The 18,625-nt window shown below is 36.4% G+C and overlaps 1 protein-coding gene across 41 annotated transcripts in view; it reads left to right on the top strand.

Moving 5' to 3' along the window:
* Positions 1–18,625, top strand: part of ZNF644 (zinc finger protein 644) — a 96,711-nt gene that overhangs the window by 6,940 nt on the left and 71,146 nt on the right. For 5 of the 41 annotated variants that reach the window (XM_086394420.1, XM_086394408.1, XM_086394392.1 and 2 more), the window contains one exon: positions 8,799–8,972. The exons of the other annotated variants lie outside the window; for them this stretch is intronic. The gene's annotated coding sequence lies outside the window, so the exon portion shown is untranslated. The remainder of the gene's footprint in view (positions 1–8,798; positions 8,973–18,625) is intronic. 41 annotated transcript variants of the gene reach the window in all.

The following is an 18,625-nucleotide window of genomic DNA, read 5'->3' as shown; positions in this document are numbered from 1 at the left end:
TATTTCCCAGTCTTTAAGTTTTTCTTATACCACCTACTTCCTCCACTACCAATACAAATTTTAAACTTTAAAGGAAATTGTAAAAGGCAGCTAGTAAAAGTATTTTTTAAGTTCACATGAGGAGAGGTGCGAGTATGAAATATTAAAAATTCAGTATTTGTTTAAAAAAATACTTTCAATTGTTTGGAAAAGGAAGACAGGGGAAGTCACCCATAATCTTGTCACCACTATATAATCATTCGTATTAAAGGAAAGGAAGATGAGACTGACATTAATTAAGCATCTATTATTATTCCTTATAATGATGCTACTTTATAATATATATATTTATATTATATATTCCCATTTCATATGCAGGGAAACAAACTCAGATTTAGGTCATATAGACAGTAAACAGTAGAGCAGCCAAGTTTGAATGTAGGTATATTTTGGCTACAGATGAGACCTTTCTGTTCTGTCTTCCTATCCTTTCATTCCGTATATCTGCCATTTTGCCTTACTATATAATTTGTAAGTTTTGTTTCCTACTTATGAAACTTAACCTTATGAAAGCATTTTTCTGCCTACCCTCATTTCAGTTGGTGTCTTATTGCTCACATTGTTTATTCATACCCCCAAATAAAGGTTCTTTGTCTTGGGTGCTGGACGTGGTACAGTGATATTGGTCAAAATGGAAGCTGCTTTTTTCTTTAGTGAGTGACTAAGATGAAAAATAATCTAGCTTAATTAGAACTAATACTCTGGGATTAGAAATTCTATGAGTTTAATAGTACTGTCTGTCTGGTGAGACATTTAACACAAAATGGATATGTATAAGGAGAAGGCAATGGCACCCCACTCCAGTACTCTTGCCTGGAAAATCCCATGGATGGAGAAGCCTGATAGGCTGCAGTCCATGGGGTTGCTGAGGGTCGGACACGGCTGAGCGACTTCACTTTCACTTTTCACTTTCATGCATTGGAGAAGGAAATGGCAACCCACTCCAGTGTTCTTGCCTGGAGAATCCCAGGGACAGGGGAGCCTGGTGGGCTGCCGTCTATGGGGTCGCACAGGATCGGACACGACTGAAGTGACTTAGCAGCAGCAGGATATGTATAAAATGTAGGTAACATTTTAACAGTTTATAGCCAAATGAAAACAAAACTTTTAAAATATTTTTATACTTGAAGTGTCTTAAGCTTCCTTGTTAAAAATCTTTAAAATTGATATTAAAATTAAATAGGCACTTAAATCAACAGAATACTAGTTGATTTTATTATATAATATGTATATAATATTTAGTGTGTATATATAATCTTTAGTATATATAAAGAGAATGGGCTTAATATTGAATTTCTTGCACTCATTGGGTGGATGCCAAATAAATCTATAATCTATAAATAGGTTGTATAGATCAGTACTGGCAGGTAGAAATATGTTGAGCCACAATGTGATTTAAATTTTTTTATAGCCACATTAAAAGATAAATAAGTAAAATTAACATTTTTGACTCATTTTATTTAACCCCATATATCCAAATATTGTCATTTCAGCATGTACACATTATTGAGATACTTTACATTCTTTTTTTTCACACCAAGTCTTCAAAATCCAGTGTGTTACCTACTTAAAGGACGTCCTGGTTCAGACCAACGGGACTCAGGTGCTCATTAGTCGTGTTTTGGACAGTGCAGATGTAGGTAGTAAGTTCTATACAAGTACCGAGAAAGGATAAAGTAGAAACTGAACTGTGTCTTAAGGATAGTTGCGAAAAGAGTATGCTGGGGAAAGAACATTCCCGTAAAGAAGTGATGGGAATTAAAAGAGGAGACATTATTAGAACCAAATAATAGGGTGGCTTGAATCCAGCTTAGGGAGTTTGGTTTCTGTGTGTGTGTGTGTGTGTGTGTGTGTGTGTGTGTGTTAGATAAATGTTGGAGGTTGCCTAATCCCGTGTTTTGCACATGAGCAGTTAATGAATATTGAATTATTAAGTGAATTAATATGAGGCAGAGTTTAAGAAAAGTGCTGGCAGAATGCTAACAAAGCCTTGTGGGTCTTATAGCGGGAAAGAGTTGCATTTAGGGACTACTGGTGTTCTGTGATTAGAAATATGATGGAGAAAGGATGAGAATTGAGAAAACGTTTTTAGATTTTACCATTATTGGTGACTTGTTTTTAAATGTTTTACTTATATATAATTTACATATATTTAACTGCACAAATCTTATGAATACAAGTAAATGAAATTCCACAAATAAATACACCCAGTAACTTCAACCTAGATCAAGGTATAGAACATTTTCTGCACTGAAAAAGGTGCCTTGTGGCCTTCCTATTAATTCTCCCTCAAAGAAGTAACCACTTTTCTGACCGCCATCATCAGAAATAGGTTTGGCTTGTTTTCAAACTTGCTAATGGCATATTCGTCCTTTCCCAGTGTAGTGAGAGTTGATGCCTGAATCTGTCTCTTTACTATTATTGGCATTGTTGGATGAATTTGGAAATAAATTAGATGATAGGTAGTTTGTACTGTAGGCCTTTTTTTCCCCAGTGTGATATATATCAACATCAGAGATGTTTTTCAGTTTTCATTAATAGTAACCCTTGAGAGGTTTTATAACAAGAAAATTTGTTTAGAATGCAGAGATTTGAATTTCCTCCATAGGTAACATAGTTGTCTGGCTTGCTTTCATTACAGTATCCTCTAGGCATATAGCCAAGAAATAGGTAGAAGAGGTCTTGGATTACCTCCTTATATAGCTGCTTTTTGGAACCTCTTTATTAGTAGCTTCTAGGCATTATGTAAGTTAGCTTTCAGGCATTTCAGGTTGTTTAATAAGGTATTTGAGTATTTCTGATTGTGATTGTAGGGGTAGAAATAAATTTTTGTACTTTCGTTTACAGGCAAGTATCCAATCTCAACCAGAAAGATTTTGCTGTTTAAAAAGTGTAAAGAACGAGAATGTGTCCTTCAGAGAGTTGCACAAAAGTTTGAATGGTTAAAATCTATGAAGGATACTTTGTAAATTGATCTGCAATGGAATTATTGATCATGGTTTTCACTTGTGCTTCAATAATTTTTTTGCAAATGGGATTAACGGTTACAGCATTGATTTTTCATGACTGTTGAGCACTGTAAACCTTATTGTAGTGTAACAGTTGGTGCTTTTGGGAGAAAGATTTTTTTCTGAAACATGTATTCTTATAATAAAGTTATAAAAAGTACATAACAATGAAAATATGTATCTTCACATTCTAGTATGCTGAGTTTTGAGGAATAGATGTGTTTTGTAAATTGTGCAGATGTGGACATGAAAATACTTTCTCATTAATGTTTGGATTATGAATATTTTTGAGCTTATGAATGAAAGTATTTATATGAAGTTTTGTTGTTTGGAATTTGTACCAAGTTTGCTTAATAATTTCTTGCTCGAAGCATTTTGTTATCTTGAAGAAATAAAACTCATCTGTGAACTATTATTATGTAGGTTTTGTATTTGTGAAGTATAGAGGTCAAAATTGATTAGACATTGAAAAATATATTATCCTTAAAATACTAAGAATTTATATAATAGCTTTTGGGGACTAGATTTAGAATATTACAAACAAAATAATTAGCATGCTGTTATAGCTTTAAGACCTGACTTCTGTGTGTAGAAAAATAATATTTAAGGGAAAGTTCTATGTGTTTTGAAAAAATGAATGTTATATTTGAATTTGGTTTTGGGAGATGTAATTTTTTTGTATTCAGAAAAACCTTTTAACTGTGGTTGTGTTTCTCCCAGCCTTCTCTTGTTTTAACGGGGTTAATTATTGTATAAAATTCATTTAGTATCACGCTAGGATGAGAATGCAGATATATAAAGCAAATGATGTGGTTCCTGCTCCAGAGAGGTCATTATCTAAGATACAACTTGAAGAGTGCTTAATAATGAAACATTTAAATTCCTGGATTTACACAAGATGATATGACCAGTGTGTAGTAAGACGGTGAAAGCTTCCTGGGAAAAGTACTTTTTAACCTAGATTTTGAGTAAGTGATATTTATAGATTGGTGGAGAAGGAAGGGAGTATCAGTTAGGGTGAAGGTTTGTTAAAAAGCACAGAGATGGGAATTGTGGAATGCAAGTATTTTCCTTGTTTGAGGTAGAGACTGTTTTAAATGAATGTGATAAAAAGTAAAGCTTATAAGGTGACCTGAGCTGGAGGAATCTAAAAAAGTTTGTGTTAGAAATAAGGAGTTCTACTAAAGGCCACTGAACAGAAATACATGAAGAAAAATGAGAAAGATCAGCAGCCAGATATGATATGATTAGAGAAGAGATTAAAGTGAGAAGGGCCAGTTAGGGGTCATTATCTTGGTGAATGGTAGAGAGGGTATATTAAGAGAAAGAATGGATAGTTTTAAAATAAAACAGGTGAAAATGTGGCTCCTAAGTTTGTAGTATAAAGTTAATATAAGAATGGAGCCATTTTATTAATACTATCTTTTGGTGTTGAAAATAAACTTATGTGGAGACACAGTTTACATATAAGTTACTAATACTAATTGAGATAAAATTTGCTTTATATTAAAAAACTTAGGAGCTTTTTAAAATTTAACTTATGAGCTTTAAAAAAAAAACTTTGACAACTAAGACCAAGAAAGTTATGCTATAGTGGTATTTTTTAAAAATTGTTAGTACTGTCAACTATAGAAATATTTGAGATGAATAGTAAGAGATTGTAATTGTATTGTTGAGTTTTCAGTTATAATAGTACATTTAAGGCATGTCTTAAGAAATATTCTAATTGGAATGGGAGTTGGTATGAAAACAGAAGATAATAAAAATGAATAATCTGGACTACCAGTGTTTAAATTTTTTAGAAATAGATGTTTTAAAATTCGGAAGCAGTTGTGAAGGCACTGCTCTTATTGGGGGAATCCCTAAAATGTAGTTCCCGCTGGGCAATAGTAGTTTCTGGTATTTAAGATGTGAGATGTTTGTCTTTACTGGAGTTTTTAAGAGTTCTTAAGTTGAATGTATGCTGTTGTTTTAGAAGGGGCATCCCCAGTGGCTCAGTGGTAAAGAATCCACCTGCCAGTGTAGGAGATGCAAGAGACATGGGTTTGATCCCTGGGTGGGAAAGATCTTCTGGAGGAGGGCATGGCAACCCACTCCAGTATTATTGCCTAGAAAATTCCATTGTCAGAGAAGTCTGGCGGGCTACTGTCCAGGGGGTTGCAAAGACTTGGATACAATTGACCAAACATGCATGCATTGTCTTACAATGAGTATGATTATTAGAAAATATGAAAAATAGAATTATAAAATATGAAAAAATATAAAAATAATATAGTTTTAAAAGTATATTTCTGTCTCTTTTAGAGTTAATAAATAGAACAGAGTTTAGGAGTTAATAGAGTCTTGGAGTTTTAAGATAGTATGTTAGTCTTATAACAAGTTTATATTTTAACCATTCTCATAGTTAATATAGGCTTAACTTTAGTTAGTAAAGTTACTGTGGTTTCTGGCACCATGGTAATACAGGGAGGTACATTTGACTTCATCCAAGTTATCTGTTGAGACAAATCAGGTAAAGCAAAGGACAATAGTTTGTCCCCTGTTGTCAGTGGGAAAGGAAATGGAGAAGGAAATGGCAACCCACTCCAATGGGAAAGGATATTGGAGAAGGAAATGGCAACCCACTCCTGTGTTCTTGCCTGGAGAATCCCAGAGACGGGGGAGCCTAGTGGGCTGCTGTCTATAGGGTCGCACAGAGTCGGGCACGACTGAAGCGACTTAGCAGCAGCAGCAGTCAGTGGGAAAAAGCATTTTTATCGGTATCGCTGAGATTGGAGTTTCTATGTAGACAGAGTGGTAAAGGATGACAGCAGAACTATGTACTGTTCCATGAATATTGGATGATCTAGTGGTTTGGGAATAGGAAACTTGGCTGAAAGCCTTGCCCTGAACCTCATTCTTGAATAGTTCCATATTTATACTTTTTGTGGCTGCAAACTTACTGGAAATAGACCCATCCTTACCTGTGTTCTCTGCCATAGGCCTCTGCATGCTCATAAGCAGCGAAAAATTACAACATAAAAAAGGAGAGCCAGCAGTTTAAACAGGATGGAAACTAGGAAACCAAATTGACTATTCCATATATTTTGATCCTACTGAAACAGCTCATACAGGAGGGAGGTAGAAGAGGAGATAGAGGTATCTCTCTGGCTGTGGTGGAATCAAAGTCTTACGCTATGGCAGTGAATGTCTTAATGGTGGCATTGCCATTAGAGTGATACAAATGGTATCCTAAGTAGATGTCCTTTGGTGTGATATTGCTTGCCTGATTATCTCCTGGCTTATCTCCTTTTCCGTGCCTTATTTTCCAGCTTTCTGTCAAGTTTGGTTACCCAGTACCCTTCTAACAGCTTTTTCTTAATTTAATTGGAATAGATTTCTTTCCCACTCTCCTCCCCTTTATAAATTGCATTACAATTTTTTATGTGGTTTTATAAGAGTTAGAGGTGGCAGAAATACAAAGAAAAACTGTACAAAAAAGATCTTCACGACCAAGATAATCACGATGGGGTGATCACTCACATAGAGCCAGACATCCTGGAATGTAATATCAAGTGGGCCTTAGAAAGCATCACTACGAACAAAGCTAGTGGAGGTGATGGAATTCCAGTTGAGCTATTTCAAATCCCGAAAGATGATGCTGTGAAAGTGCTGCACTCAATCTGCCAGCAAATTTGGAAAACTCAGCAGTGGCCATAGGACTGGAAAAGGTCAGTTTTCATTCTAATCCCAAAGAAAGGCAATGCCAAAGAATGCTCAGACTACCACACAATTGCACTCACTTCACATGCTAGTAAAGTAATGCTCAAAATTCTCCAAGCCAGGCTTCAGCAATAGGTGAACTGTGAACTTCCAGATGTTCAAGCTGGTTTTAGAAAAGGCAGAGGAACCAGAGATCAAATTGCCAACATCTGCTGGATCATCGAGAAAGCAAGAGTTCCAGAAAAACATCTATTTGTGCTTTATTGACTATCCCAAAGCCTTTGACTGTGTGGATCACAATAAACTGTGGAAAATTCTGAAAGAGATGGGAATACCAGACCACCTGACCTGCCTCTTGAGAAACCTGTATGCAGGTCAGGAAGCAACAGTTAGAACTGGACATGGAACAACAGGCTGGTTCCAAATAGGAAAAAAGGAGTCTGTCAAGGCTGTATATTGTCACCCTGCTTGTTTAACTTATATGCAGAGTACGTCATGAGAAACGCTGGGCTGGAAGAAGAAATATCAATAACCTCAGATACGCAGATGACACCACCCTTATGGCAGAAAGTGAAGAGGAACTCAAAAGCCTCTTGATGAAAGTGAAAGTGGAGAGTGAAAAAGTTGGCTTAAAGCTCAACATTCAGAAAATGAAGATCATGGCATCTGGTCCCATCACTTTATGGAAAATAGATGGGGAAACAGTGGAAACAGTGTCAGACTTTATTCTTTTGGGCTCCAGAATCACTGCAGATGGTGACTGCAGCCATGAAATTAAAAGATGCTTACTCCTTTGAAGGAGAGTTATGACCAACCTAGATACCATGTTCAAAAGCAGAGACAGTACTTTGCCAACAAAGGTCCATCTAGTCAAGGCTATGGTTTTCCAGTGGTCATGTATGGATGTGAGAGTTGGACTGTGAAGAAAGTTGAGCGCCGAAGACTTAATGCTTTTGAACTGTGGTGTTGGAGAAGACTCTTGAGAGTCCCTTGGACTGCAAGGAGATCCAACCAGTCCATTCTGAAGGAGATCAGCCCTGGTATATCTTTGGAAGGAATGATGCTAAAGCTGAAACTCCAGTCCTTTGGCCACCTCATGAGAAGAGTTGACTCATTGGAAAAGACTCTGATGCTGGGAAGGATTGGGGGCAGGAGGAAAAGGGGACGACAGAGGATGAGATGGCTGGATGGCATCACTGACTCGATGGACGTGAGTCTGGGTGAACTCCGGGAGTTGGTGATGGACAGGGAAGCCTGGCGTGCTGCGATTCATGGGGTCGCAAAGAGTTGGGCACGACTGAGCAACTGAACAGAACTGATAAGAGTTTTATCTAAGTAAAAATAGCAAATGTTTGAAATGAATGGCAAAAATAATACTAGACATTCATATCAAGCAAAGGCTAAAACTTTTCTAGTCCAAAACCTTTGAAATGAGAAAAAGAGAATTTTTTTTTAATTAATAAAAAATTAGACCACTAAACAATAGTAGGCTTGAGCGTTTGTGTGATAAACTCGAATAGCATTGAAACATGAAGTAGTGTTTTTAGAGAAATTGGTAACATCAGTCTTTTTCAGGAGATTTTAAATTACTTCTCAGAATTTAATAGATTAAGTAAACAAAAATTAAGGCTATGAAGATTTGGATAGCAATATGCTTTATCTAACAGGTATATGTCAAACTTTGTTCCCAATAAATACACATTTTTTCCAATTTATGTCAGTTAAAAAAATTTTTTTAATGTCTTGGGCTTCAAAGAGAATTTGAAATTTTAAATAAGAGAAATTGTGTAAGTCAATATATTTTGACTACATTATAGAAAAGCTAGTTGTTAAAGCTAAAGTGATTTTAACTATTTGGGTGATTAAAACTGTATCCTACTCAAACTTGAGCCTAAATTTCATACTATTTAAAAAGGAGCAACAGTGAAGAAGACATGCCACATCAAAACTGGTGAAATGCATATCTTTTTAAACATAGTGGATTAAATAACCATTTATTTTGAAATCAACCCCCTTGTAGAATTATAATAATTTTTTTTTAAATCATAGGGTATCAAGGAAAAAACTGGAAAGTTGATCACAGAAGTAAAACTCTGGAAGCTGGAAAGCAGCAACTTTGTACCACTAAGAAAACTCAACTTTCCACTTTTGGTGGGAAAGGCCTAGAATGGTCTAGAATTGTGCTGTTGAACACTGTGGTGCTTCAGGAATTAGTGGCTGCAGGTACCTTAAAAGAATTGTCTAAGAGTTAATAACAAATTAACAACCCTCATGGTGCCAAGAAGATATTTCTTACCTTTATCAAGGTTTCCTCTCTGATACTCTGTTCTTGAACAGTAGGCAAGCTCAGGTTAAGAGTGTCACACTCAGAAACAGAATTGAGAAAAATTTTACATGTTAAACTAGGAATCATCGAGTCTCTTTCCTCCTGGTTCTGAAAATACTAACATCAAGCTTCTGCCCCCAAAGGCAAGATTGGAAGAGTCATTCTATTATAGCAAACTGATGAGGAAGAGGGACCAACAGATAATAATAGACGAGGATCCACCAGGGAAATCATCAGACTGATCATCTTACATTGATACTACCTATTAACAGAGAATTCCAAGGCAACTTTTTTTTTGAATCTTTTTCGTTATAGTTTACCATAGGATATTGGCTATAGTTCTGTGTGCTACATAGTATAGGACTCTGTTGATGCACTCCATACATAGTAACCTGCCTCTGCCAACCCCAAACTCAATCTAGTCCTCCCTTCCCTGCTGCAACCTGTAAATTTTTTTTTTTCTTTTAATGTTTCTGGGAGTGAGTTCATTTGTATCGTATTTTAGATTCCATATATAAGTGATAGTATCAGTCTTTCTGTGTCAGAGTTCATTTATAATTGTGTGATAGTCTCTGGGTTCATTGACTAGACAACTTTTAGGTTTTTCATTTTAAACCTTTTTTCATTTTAAAATATGAGATTAAGGATGACTAAGAGGAAGTGGGTAGAAACTTTATTATAATAGTTTTAAAACTTAAGTTTTAAAAGAAAACTTTAAAAAGTTACCGATAATTTTGGAAATAAGGGGATAATTATAACTTTGAAATGAGAAAGGATATTATGAAGAGTCAATCCTTAGAAAACAAGCTCTTAGACATTTAGAATATGAAATACTTAACAGAAGAGTTAGAAATTTAGGATGTTAAATTTCTAGTAGAATGTTGAAAGGTAAAATTGAGAAAAGCTTTCACAAAACAGGACAAAAGAGTTGTGAGTTGTAAGAGAAAATAAAGCTAGAGGATCACTCTTGGCAAGTTCAACATATGAAAAATCAGAATTACAGAATGGGAGGAAATGGATGGAGGAAGTTATTTAAGAATAATTCCACAAAAATCTTGAGTTTCCACATTAAAAGGATTCATAGCATGCACAGCATAGTGACTCGAAAAAAAACCAAGCAACATGATAGAATTTCAGGCATCAGAAACAGGGAAATTCCTAAAAACTTTTGTTTATGGACAATATAATAGAGATTAGGAATCAGTATCTTTGGAAAAATAATCAATAATGAAATAATGCCTCAGAATCCTAAAGGAAAATTTATTTCCAAACTACTAATTCTGTACCTTCCCAAAGCTGTCAAATGTGGGAGTAAATACATAGAACATATGAGGTTGTTCGAATATTTACTTCAAATGCACCATCTCTCTCAGTAATTTACTAGAGGACCCGGGCTCTATCAGAATGATTGGGTGAATCAAAAAGAGGAGGGATCCAGGAAATAAGATTTAGCACAGGAAAATGATGATGGTGCAAGGAGATGCAAGGAAGGTGGCTGTGCAGCAGGTCTGAAGAATAATCAGTTCATCAGGAGGACAAAAGGGTCTAGATGATATATCTTCAAGAAACATACACACAAGAAAAAAGATTTTTGTGAGTTTATTTGTAAGGGATCTTATCTGTAATTTTGTTTTCCTGTGTTTGACAAGGATCGGTGTCAATTCTTTGCGTGTTTGGTTTAAAGGTAGCTGTCACCAGAGAAGCCATCTGGTCCTTGCTTTTTTAGTGGGAAGTTTTTTCATCACTTAATCTCTTGACATTTGGGATTTCCAGTGTCTTCTTGAATCAGTTCTGGCAGTTTGCTTTTTTTACCCCCAGAAATTCTTCCATTTCATGTGGGTTACTTTATGCCTTGCCATTCAGTTTTTTGTACCCTTCCCTTATAATCCTTTGTATTTCTTGTTATAAAGCCAGTATTAAAACTGGCCTTTCATTCTTGATTGTAATACAGGCATACCTTGAGATAGTTAGGTTTGGTTCCAGATCACCACAGTAAAGCAAGTAATGTGAATTTTTTGGTTTCGCAGTGCATATACAAGTTATGTTTATACGATACGGAAGTGAATTAAGTGTGTGACAGCATTATGTCTTAGAAACAGTATGCTGCTGCTGGCTGCTAAGTCGCTTCAGTCATGTCCGACTCTGTGCGACCCGAGACGGCAGCCCACCAGGCTCCCCATCCCTGGGATTCTCCAGGCAAGAACACTGGAGTGGGTTGCCATTTCCTTCTTCAATGCATGAAAGTGAAAAGTGAAAGTGAAGTTGCTCAGTCGTGTCCAACTCTTCGCAACCCCATGGACTGCAGCCTACCGGGCTCCTCCGTCCATGGGATTTTCCAGGCAAGAGTACTGGAGTGGGGTGCCATTGCCTTCTCCATAGAAACAGTATACATACTTTAAAAAAACTTTATTATTAAGCATTATCATTCATCAAGTTGCAGCCTTTCTGCTGGTTGACTGTCTTGCCTCAGTGTTGATGGTCTTGGCCTCAATTTGATCAGGGAGGTTGGTTGCTGAAGGCTGGAGTGGTTGTGGCAGTTCCTAAAATAACAGTGAAGCTTGCTGCATTGATTGACTCTTCCTTTCACTTGAACACTTAGAGGCCATTGTAGGATTATTAACTGGCCTAATTTCAATATTGTTGTGTCTCAGGGAATGGGGAGACCTGAGGGGAGAGAGATACGAGAACAGTCAGTGGAGCCACCAGAATACACAGTATTAAGTTTACTGTCTTACATGAGCATGGTTTCTGGTGCCCCCAGACAATTATGATAGTAACATTAAAGATGATTGATCAAAGGTAGCAAAAAATAATAGTGGAAAAAGTTTGAAATACTGCAAGAATTACCAAAGTGTGACAGAGACACAAAGTAAGCAAATGCTGTTGGAAAAATGGTGCTGATAGACTTGTTTCATGCAGGGTCACTATAAACCTTCAGCTTGTTTAAAAAAAAAAAAAAAGATAGTAGCTGTGAAGCTCAATAAAATAGGGTGTGGTGGTGGTGGTTTAGCTTGTTTAATTTGTCTTTTTTTTTTTTTTTTTTGATCAAGCCCTCCCTGAAGGTTTGTCAATTTTGTTGGTATTTTTAAAAATCCAACTTTTGATTTCATTGTTTTTATTTATAAAAATTCTCTTTCATTTCTGCTATAGTCTTTATTGTTTCCTTTCTTCTGTTTGCTTTGGGTTTAATTTGCTCTTTTTCTGGTTTCTTAAGATGGATGGTTAGATTATTGATACCTCCTTTTAAAGTAGATATATATAGCTATAAATTTCCCTTTAATCACTGCTGCTACTTCATCTCATCAGTTTTAGTGTGTTGTGTTTTTGTTTTCATCTCAACATATTTTATGGTTTCTCATGTGATTTCTTTGATCTAAGGAATATTTAGGAATCTTTTGCTTAATTTCCATGTGTTTGTTAATTTTCCAAATTTTCTTCTGTTACTGATGTCTAGTTTCATTCTATTGTGGTTGGAGAACATACTTTGTATGATCTGATTCCTTTTAAATGTGTTGTTTTATGGCTTAACATACGGTCTGTATACTGGAGAATGTTCTATATATGCTTGAGAAAAAAGTGTTTTCTGCTTTTTTTGAGTATTCTGTAGTTACCTCTTAGATCTGGTTGGTTTATAGTGTTTAAGTCCTGTTTTCTGATTGGTCTCCTATCTGGTTCTTTCTGTTACTGAAAGTGAGGCACAGAAGTCTCCATCTGTTTTTGCTTTTGTCTGTTGTCTATTTCTCCTTTCAATTCTGTAAGTTTCTTCTTCATGTATTTTGTGGCTTTGTTAGGAGTATATATATTTACAGTTTATCCATAATTTTTGATGAATTGAACCTTTTTTCTTATAAAATGTTCTTTGTCTTTAGTAATGATTTTTTTCCCTTCGTGTCTTGTGTCTGAAAATAATATAACCGCTAGAGTGGCTGTCTTTTGGTTACTGTTTGCACTGGATATCTTTTTCTGTCCTTTCACTTTTAAATTCTTTGAATCTTGTCTCCTTTTATTTTATTTATTTATTTTTCTTTCTTTATTTTTTTTATTTGTCTCCTTTTAAAAATTAATTTATTTTTGGCTTTACTGGGTCTTCCTTGCCTTGTGTGGGCTTTCTCTATTTGTGGTGAGTGGGGACTGCTCTTTTTTGTGTTGCAAGGACTTCTCATTGTGGTGGCTTCTCTTGTGGAACACAGGTTCTAGGCTCATGGGCTTCAGTAGTTGCTGCATATGGGCTCAGTAGTTGTGGTCTGCAGGCTCAGGGCACAGGGGCTTCAGTAGTTGTGGTGTACAGGCTTGGTAGTTGCTGCTGGCGGGCTCTATTAGTTGTGGCACAGTGGCCTTAGTTGCTCCACAACATGGAATCTTCCTGGCCCAGGGATTGAACCGGTGCGGTCTGCATTGGCAGGTGGATTCTTATCCACTGTACCACCAGGGAAGTTCCTAAAATATGTCCCTTGTAAGCAGCATATAGTTGGATTGTGTTCTTTTACCCATTCTACCAAATGTCTGCTTTTTGATTAGAATACTCAATTAATTTGCATTTAATTCCAATAATGTAGAATTTATGTCTTTCATTTTGCTATTTGTTCTCTATATGTCTTAAACTTTTTTCCTGGCTTTCTTCTTCTATTGTTGCTTTTCATTGTGCCATGCAAATTGTTTTTCCATGGCTTTTAACTCCAACAGGAGAAGAAACAGTCAACACTTTTTTAAATTAGACTTCTATATTATCAAGTTACCTTTCCCATGCTTTTTTTTTTTTTAATTTGTTTTTGAAGGATAATTGCTTTACAATGTTGTGTTGGTTTCTGTCATACATCAACATGAATCAGGCGTATACATATGTCCTCTCCCTTACGAACTTCTCTCCCACCTGCCACCCCATCCCACCCCTAAGTTGCCACAGAGCGTTGGTTTGAGTTCCCTGAGTCATACAGCAAATCCCCACTGGTTATCTATTTTACATATGTAGTATATATGTTTCCATGCTACTCTCTCCATTTGTCCCACCCTCTCCTTCCCTGCCCCCATGTCCATAAGTCTGTTCTCTATGTCTGGATCTCCATTGCTGCCCTGTAAATAGGTTCATCTTTCTAGGTAATAGGTACCTGTAATAGGTACCATCTTTCTAGTTTCCGTATATATGCATTAGTATGTGATATTTGTTTTTCTCTTTCTGACTTACTTCACTCTGTATAATAGGCTCTAAGTTTAACTACCTCATTAGTGCTGACTCAAATGCATTCCTTTTTATGGGTGAGTTATAGCCCAATGGCACCCCACTCCAGTACTCTTGCCTGGAAAATCCCATGGACAGAGGAGCCTGGTAGGCTGCAGTCCATGGAGTTGCTAAGAGTCGGACACAACTGAGCAACTTCACTTTCACAGACACAACTGAGCGACTTCACTTTCACTTTTCACTTTCACACATTGGAGAAGGAAATGGCAACCCACTCCAGTGTTCTTGCCTGGAGAATCCCAGGGACCGGGGAGCGTGGTGGGCTACCGTCTCTGGGGTCGCACAGAGTCGGACATGACTGAAGTGACTTAGCAGCAGCAGCAGCATAGTCCATTTTGTGTGTGTGTGTGTGTATACATATACATATATGTATATATATGTATATAAACCAGCTTCTTTGTCCATTCATCTGTTGATGGGCATCTAGGTTGCTTCCATGCCCTAGCTATTGTGAATAATGTTGCAGTGAACGTTGGGTACCATGCTCATTAATTCTTCATGTGTATTCAAGTTACTCACCATTGTCCTTTGATTCCAGCCTGAAGTATACTCTTTAGTATTTCTTGTACAACAGATCTGCTGCTGAAACCTTGTAGTGAATTTTTCATTTTCATGATTGTATTTTTCGGCTTTTATTTTGTTCTTTTTCATGATTTCTATCTCCTTATTCATATTTTCTGTTTGTGAGACATCCATCTTATATTTTTCTTCAGTTCTTTTGACATAGATTTCCTTTAGTAGTTCTTAGAACATGTTTAAAATGGCTGATTTGTAGCTTTGTTCACTAAGTCCAATGTCTGCGTTTCCTCAGAGACAGTTTCACTTGCCTTTTTTTCATGTGTATGAGCCATACATTTTTAAAATGTCATTTTTTTGTTGCTGTTGAAAGCTACATTTTAAATAATATGGCAGCTCTGACGATTAGATACTCTTTCTTTCCCAGCATTTGTTTTTGTTACTGTTTGTTGCTGTTAGCTAGTTGAGTGATTTTTCAGAACTAATTCTGTAAAATATATATTCTTTGCCTTGTGTGGCCACTGAAATGTCTCTACTCAGTTAGCTTAGTGGTCAGCTGATAATTGGACAGTGCCTGAGATGAGTACGTTCCCAGTTTTGTTTAGAGGCTCTGTGTGTATGTTTGTTGGGGCACAGCTTTAACACTCAACCAGGAAATTTGTTACTTAGCTTTACCCTTTGTTTCCTGATGTGCAGAGCTTCCAGGTTAGCCAGAGGTGTGCACTTAGGGCTTTCTCAGGCCCTTCCTGATCATGTGCACAGCCTGCAGCTTGTGTGTGGCTCTGGGCATACATTTGACCGCGTAGATTGTCAGGAATATTTTAGAGCTTTTATAAGCCCCATTTTTTCTTTTTAAACTTCTTGGTTAGTCTGTTGTTGGTCTCATCTGTTATCCTCTGCCTCAGTCACCTATAACATGGTACAATTGCTTACAGTTGTTTTTGACAAATGCCTTTGGGGAAAAGGCTTTTTTTGCACTGAGTACACTCTTAGGATAGCTTTGGGAGTGGGGTCTTCCAGGAAACCACCAGACATGTCAAATAATGAACAGTCCTCTGAGGATGCAGTAGTAAAGGAACTGTCGCCCTTATCTGCCCCTCTTGGGTAACTACCAGGCTGCTGGTTTTCACCAGACTTGTGGACTGTTGGTTTTCAAGTCTACTGTGTTGGGAGGATGGGAAAAGGGCAGAATCGATGCCACAGAGTTTGCTGGTCTCATCAAGATTAGCCATCTTTCTTGAATAAGCTCTCCCCAGATTGCTGCAAGCCTTTGGTTAATTTCTAGTGTTAGGAAAATGTTGACTGTTTTTGTCAGTTTTCTTTTTCGTGTTATGGAGATGATTTTCGAATGTCCTTATTTTCGTATTTTTACTGATGTCTTACAGCTGAATTTTCAGGGTACTTTTATATTTTAGATATGAGTGTTTTGTCAGGTATGTGACTTGTACACATTTTCTCCAAATCTGTCACTAGCTTTTTAATCCTCTTCATAGACTCTCTCACCAACTAAAATATTTTGTTTTGATGAAGTCTAGTTTATCAGATTTTAATTCTAAGGGTCATGCATTTGTTATTTCTAAGAACACTTTTCTATCTTTAGAGCCCAATGATTTTTTTCTGTCTTCTACAAGATTAACACTATTATATTTTACACGTAAACCTATAATTTGCTTTGAAATAAACACTGATATAGAATGTCAGATTTGAGTCAGTGTTTTTTTTTTCTCTTCACATATATCTGGTTGTTCCAGCACCATTTGTTGTAAAGACTTTTTTTCTTATTGAATCGCGTTTGCAATTTTGTCAAGAAATCAGTTAGCACTCTTCAGGTAGGACTGTAGTATAATTTGGGGGAGGTTACAGAGGGATGGATATAAGAAGATAAAAATCATTTTCTTATATAGGAAAATAATAAGATCCAAAAATGAAAAATCAAGATATGAATGTATTTAGAAATTGGGGTTGAGAAGGCAATGGTACCCCACTCCAGTACTCCTGCCTGGAAAATCCCATGGATGGAGCAGCCTGGTAGGCTGCAGTCCATGGGGTCGCTGAGGGTTGGACACGACTGAGCTACTTCACTTTCACTTTTCACTTTCATGCATTGGAGAAGGAAATGGCAACCCACTCCAGTGTTCTTGCCTGGAGAATCCCAGGGACGGGGGAGCCTGGTGTGCTGCCATCTATGGGGTCACACAGAGTCAGACACGACTGAAGTGACTTAGCAGCAGCAGAAACTGGGGTGGGATTTCACTGGTTCTGTTTTTCATAACATGCTTTATTTGATTTTTAAAATATGTATTTGTATATATTTGATTAAAATAAAAACAAAATACTGTAGGATAATGCTAACACCTTACTTAGGGGAACGTCCAAAGCCTTAAATGTCTAAATTTTCAGTTTTGAAACACTTTTTACTGTGGAAAGAATGCTCAGAATAGTACATGGAAAAAGGTCCAACTTAAGTATTCAAAAGTACATGTGTGCTTAATCACCCCTGTCAAAAATTAAAACATTGCCAGATCCTCTACTTTCCTTCTCTGCTGGCGAATTACCTCCTATGTTTTCTGATACTAATTTTTTTGCCTTACATTTTTGCCATCAAAAAACACATTTTTGACCCTTTTTCTGTTAATGAAATTTATGCAAACAGATTCTGGCTTTTCCAGCTTTATGAGATTTAGTCCTATTGTTGCATATGACTGTAGCTGATTAATTTTCATTGCTGTACAGTATATTAATACTCCGTAGTTCATTCTGTTTTTGGTGGAAATTTGACTTGTTTCCATTTTTAGACAGTTGTAAATAATGCTATGCATTTACTTGTACATGTCTCCTAGTACACACATGCACACCTGTATGTTTAGTAAATACCTAGGAATTTAATAGCTTGGTTTTAGAGTGGAGAACCCTATGGACAAAGGAGCCTGGTGGGCTGTAGTCCATAGAGTCACGAAGAGTCAGACATGACTGAAGTGAGTAAGCACACAGAGTATAAGTTCTATTTCAGAAGCTATTCAACATTTTTTTTCCTGAAGTGTTTGTAACAGTTTATAATCATCAGCAGAGTTCCTTTTGTACTGTATCTTCTGCAGCACTTTATATTGTTAATATTTAATTTTAGTCATACTAGAGGGTATGGTGCACTGTCTCTTAGTGGTTTTACTTTCTATTTCCCTGATTGCAAATGTGATTGAATACCTTGTTAATACGTTTCTGACAAGATTTCATAATTACTTTGTGTGTATTTCAAAAGAATGTGTAATCTTCAGTTTTTTGGGTGCAGTATTTATGTGTTTGTTAAGTCATTTTGTTAATCATGTTGTTCAAAACTTCTACATCCCTACCTGGTTAATTTCTGCATACTGGGTCTATTAGAGAGAGATGTTAAAATCTTCTACTGTGGTTATGGATTTGCTTTGCTGTCTATTTTTGGTTTGTATATTGGAATCTGTATGGTTGGGGAACATAAATTTAGAATTGTTTCATGTTTCTGATGAGTTAAAACTTTTACCATTGTTGATTCTTACTACCTTTGGTGATACTTTTTGCTTTGAAGTCTGCTTTTATTGCTAATAACATAGCTACACAAACCTTCTTATAGTTAATGTTTGTGTGGTTTGTTTTCTCCCTGCAACCATTTATTTAAAATTTTTCTGCCCCCTATGTTTTACAACTGTTTTATGTATACACCATATCATTGTTGTTTTACTTTCAGTCCCATCTAACACTTAGTCTTTTAATTATAACATAAGAATTCATTCATATTTCATAAATTAATGGTTATCAGGATTTAAA

This window comes from Bos grunniens, chromosome 3, assembly GCF_055505025.1.
Source record: "Bos grunniens cultivar Pamir isolate PY7600 chromosome 3, Bosgru_T2T1.0, whole genome shotgun sequence".
Classification (NCBI taxonomy): domain Eukaryota; kingdom Metazoa; phylum Chordata; class Mammalia; order Artiodactyla; family Bovidae; genus Bos; species Bos grunniens.
This window is presented reverse-complemented; position numbering and strand designations above follow the sequence as displayed.